The sequence below is a fragment of the Anoplopoma fimbria genome, unplaced genomic scaffold (genome assembly GCF_027596085.1).
Source record: "Anoplopoma fimbria isolate UVic2021 breed Golden Eagle Sablefish unplaced genomic scaffold, Afim_UVic_2022 Un_contig_12382_pilon_pilon, whole genome shotgun sequence".
Classification (NCBI taxonomy): domain Eukaryota; kingdom Metazoa; phylum Chordata; class Actinopteri; order Perciformes; family Anoplopomatidae; genus Anoplopoma; species Anoplopoma fimbria.
In genome coordinates this window covers 1-3,627 of record NW_026551785.1, presented here as the reverse complement: position 1 = coordinate 3,627, position 3,627 = coordinate 1, and the positions used below count along the sequence as shown (strand labels likewise).

The 3,627-nt window shown below is 43.7% G+C and overlaps 7 non-coding genes across 7 annotated transcripts; all 7 read left to right on the top strand.

The window, feature by feature from the left end:
* Positions 1–63: 63 nt before the first annotated feature.
* Positions 64–182, top strand: LOC129115757 (5S ribosomal RNA). Its single transcript, XR_008533232.1, has one exon. It is a non-coding gene; the product is annotated as a 5S ribosomal RNA (ribosomal RNA).
* Positions 183–560: 378 nt separating this feature from the next.
* Positions 561–679, top strand: LOC129115756 (5S ribosomal RNA). Its single transcript, XR_008533231.1, has one exon. It is a non-coding gene; the product is annotated as a 5S ribosomal RNA (ribosomal RNA).
* Positions 680–1,057: 378 nt separating this feature from the next.
* Positions 1,058–1,176, top strand: LOC129115762 (5S ribosomal RNA). The gene has a single exon (XR_008533236.1). It is a non-coding gene; the product is annotated as a 5S ribosomal RNA (ribosomal RNA).
* Positions 1,177–1,556: 380 nt separating this feature from the next.
* Positions 1,557–1,675, top strand: LOC129115761 (5S ribosomal RNA). The gene has a single exon (XR_008533235.1). It is a non-coding gene; the product is annotated as a 5S ribosomal RNA (ribosomal RNA).
* Positions 1,676–2,039: 364 nt separating this feature from the next.
* LOC129115759 (5S ribosomal RNA) lies at positions 2,040–2,158 on the top strand. Its single transcript, XR_008533234.1, has one exon. It is a non-coding gene; the product is annotated as a 5S ribosomal RNA (ribosomal RNA).
* A 379-nt stretch (positions 2,159–2,537) lies between these two features.
* On the top strand, positions 2,538–2,656 carry LOC129115758 (5S ribosomal RNA). The gene has a single exon (XR_008533233.1). It is a non-coding gene; the product is annotated as a 5S ribosomal RNA (ribosomal RNA).
* Positions 2,657–3,035: 379 nt separating this feature from the next.
* On the top strand, positions 3,036–3,154 carry LOC129115755 (5S ribosomal RNA). Its single transcript, XR_008533230.1, has one exon. It is a non-coding gene; the product is annotated as a 5S ribosomal RNA (ribosomal RNA).
* Positions 3,155–3,627: the final 473 nt, after the last annotated feature.

The following is a 3,627-nucleotide window of genomic DNA, read 5'->3' as shown; positions in this document are numbered from 1 at the left end:
AGACGAAAGAGCAAGCGTGGTGATATAGTATCTTTAAAAGGCCCTTTGGTAGGCACAATATTTGCTTACGGCCATACCACCCTGAACACGCCCGATCTCGTCTGATCTCGGAAGCTAAGCAGGGTCGGGCCTGGTCAGTACTTGGATGGGAGACCGCCTGGGAATACCAGGTGCTGTAAGCTTTTTCACTCCTCTTTACAAAAAGCAGAGGCGCTGCTGCTTTTTCAGTGGACACCGACAGGGTGGGAAGGAAATAGCTAGAACATGACTTGCCGGTATAGAAATGACACAAATCCAGTTAAATGATGGCTTTCATCATTCCTAAGCTCATCGATCATTTTCTTTTCAATTTTATGCTAACGTATTCTACATTTCAACAGTAAATATTAATATTTTTACTGCACTACATTTGTGATCCTTATAGCCACTTTGTACATTCTGATTTGACATTTAAAAGCTGTGAGTGTGTCTGGAAATCTGCAGGCGCTCCCTGTATAGACGAAAGAGCAAAGCGTGGTGATATAGTATCTTTAAAAGGCCCTTTGGTAGGCACAATATTTGCTTACGGCCATACCACCCTGAACACGCCCGATCTCGTCTGATCTCGGAAGCTAAGCAGGGTCGGGCCTGGTCAGTACTTGGATGGGAGACCGCCTGGGAATACCAGGTGCTGTAAGCTTTTTCACTCCTCTTTACAAAAAGCAGAGGCGCTGCTGCTTTTTCAGTGGACACCGACAGGGTGGGAAGGATATAGCTAGATCATGACTTGCCGGTATAGAAATGACACAAATCCAGTTAAATGATGGCTTTCATCATTCCTAAGCTCATCGATCATTTTCTTTTCAATTTTATGCTAACGTATTCTACATTTCAACAGTAAATATTAATCTTTTTACTGCACTACATTTGTGATCCTTATAGCCACTTTGTACATTCTGATTTGACATTTAAAAGCTGTGAGTGTGTCTGGAAATCTGCAGGCGCTCCCTGTATAGACGAAAGAGCAAAGCGTGGTGATATAGTATCTTTAAAAGGCCCTTTGGTAGGCACAATATTTGCTTACGGCCATACCACCCTGAACACGCCCGATCTCGTCTGATCTCGGAAGCTAAGCAGGGTCGGGCCTGGTCAGTACTTGGATGGGAGACCGCCTGGGAATACCAGGTGCTGTAAGCTTTTTTCACTCCTCTTTACAAAAAGCAGAGGGCGCTGCTGCTTTTTCAGTGGACACCGACAGGGTGGGAAGGAAATAGCTAGATCATGACTTGCCGGTATAGAAATGACACAAATCCAGTTAAATGATGGCTTTCATCATTCCTAAGCTCATCGATCATTTTCTTTTCAATTTTATGCTAACGTATTCTACATTTCAACAGTAAATATTAATCTTTTTACTGCACTACATTTGTGATCCTTATAGCCACTTTGTACATTCTGATTTGACATTTAAAAGCTGTGAGTGTGTCTGGAAATCTGCAGGCGCTCCCTGTATAGACGAAAGAGCAAAGCGTGGTGATATAGTATCTTTAAAAGGCCCTTTGGTAGGCACAATATTTGCTTACGGCCATACCACCCTGAACACGCCCGATCTCGTCTGATCTCGGAAGCTAAGCAGGGTCGGGCCTGGTCAGTACTTGGATGGGAGACCGCCTGGGAATACCAGGTGCTGTAAGCTTTTTTCACTCCTCTTTACAAAAAGCAGAGGCGCTGCTGCTTTTCAGTGGACACCGAAATAGCTAGATCATGACTTGCCGGTATAGAAATGACACAAATCCAGTTAAATGATGGCTTTCATCATTCCTAAGCTCATCGATCATTTTCTTTTCAATTTTATGCTAACGTATTCTACATTTCAACAGTAAATATTAATCTTTTTACTGCACTACATTTGTGATCCTTATAGCCACTTTGTACATTCTGATTTGACATTTAAAAGCTGTGAGTGTGTCTGGCAATCTGCAGGCGCTCCCTGTATAGACGAAAGAGCAAAGCGTGGTGATATAGTATCTTTAAAAGGCCCTTTGGTAGGCACAATATTTGCTTACGGCCATACCACCCTGAACACGCCCGATCTCGTCTGATCTCGGAAGCTAAGCAGGGTCGGGCCTGGTCAGTACTTGGATGGGAGACCGCCTGGGAATACCAGGTGCTGTAAGCTTTTTCACTCCTCTTTACAAAAAGCAGAGGGCGCTGCTGCTTTTTCAGTGGACACCGACAGGGTGGGAAGGAAATAGCTAGATCATGACTTGCCGGTATAGAAATGACACAAATCCAGTTAAATGATGGCTTTCATCATTCCTAAGCTCATCGATCATTTTCTTTTCAATTTTATGCTAACGTATTCTACATTTCAACAGTAAATATTAATCTTTTTACTGCACTACATTTGTGATCCTTATAGCCACTTTGTACATTCTGATTTGACATTTAAAAGCTGTGAGTGTGTCTGGCAATCTGCAGGCGCTCCCTGTATAGACGAAAGAGCAAAGCGTGGTGATATAGTATCTTTAAAAGGCCCTTTGGTAGGCACAATATTTGCTTACGGCCATACCACCCTGAACACGCCCGATCTCGTCTGATCTCGGAAGCTAAGCAGGGTCGGGCCTGGTCAGTACTTGGATGGGAGACCGCCTGGGAATACCAGGTGCTGTAAGCTTTTTCACTCCTCTTTACAAAAAGCAGAGGGCGCTGCTGCTTTTTCAGTGGACACCGACAGGGTGGGAAGGAAATAGCTAGATCATGACTTGCCGGTATAGAAATGACACAAATCCAGTTAAATGATGGCTTTCATCATTCCTAAGCTCATCGATCATTTTCTTTTCAATTTTATGCTAACGTATTCTACATTTCAACAGTAAATATTAATCTTTTTACTGCACTACATTTGTGATCCTTATAGCCACTTTGTACATTCTGATTTGACATTTAAAAGCTGTGAGTGTGTCTGGCAATCTGCAGGCGCTCCCTGTATAGACGAAAGAGCAAAGCGTGGTGATATAGTATCTTTAAAAGGCCCTTTGGTAGGCGCAATATTTGCTTACGGCCATACCACCCTGAACACGCCCGATCTCGTCTGATCTCGGAAGCTAAGCAGGGTCGGGCCTGGTCAGTACTTGGATGGGAGACCGCCTGGGAATACCAGGTGCTGTAAGCTTTTTCACTCCTCTTTACAAAAAGCAGAGGGCGCTGCTGCTTTTTCAGTGGACACCGACAGGGTGGGAAGGAAATAGCTAGATCATGACTTGCCGGTATAGAAATGACACAAATCCAGTTAAATGATGGCTTTCATCATTCCTAAGCTCATCGATCATTTTCTTTTCAATTTTATGCTAACGTATTCTACATTTCAACAGTAAATATTAATCTTTTTACTGCACTACATTTGTGATCCTTATAGCCACTTTGTACATTCTGATTTGACATTTAAAAGCTGTGAGTGTGTCTGGCAATCTGCAGGCGCTCCCTGTATAGACGAAAGAGCAAAGCGTGGTGATATAGTATCTTTAAAAGGCCTTTGGTAGGCACAATATTTGCTTACGGCCATACCACCCTGAACACGCCCGATCTCGTCTGATCTCGGAAGCTAAGCAGGGTCGGGCCTGGTCAGTACTTGGATGGGGAGACCGC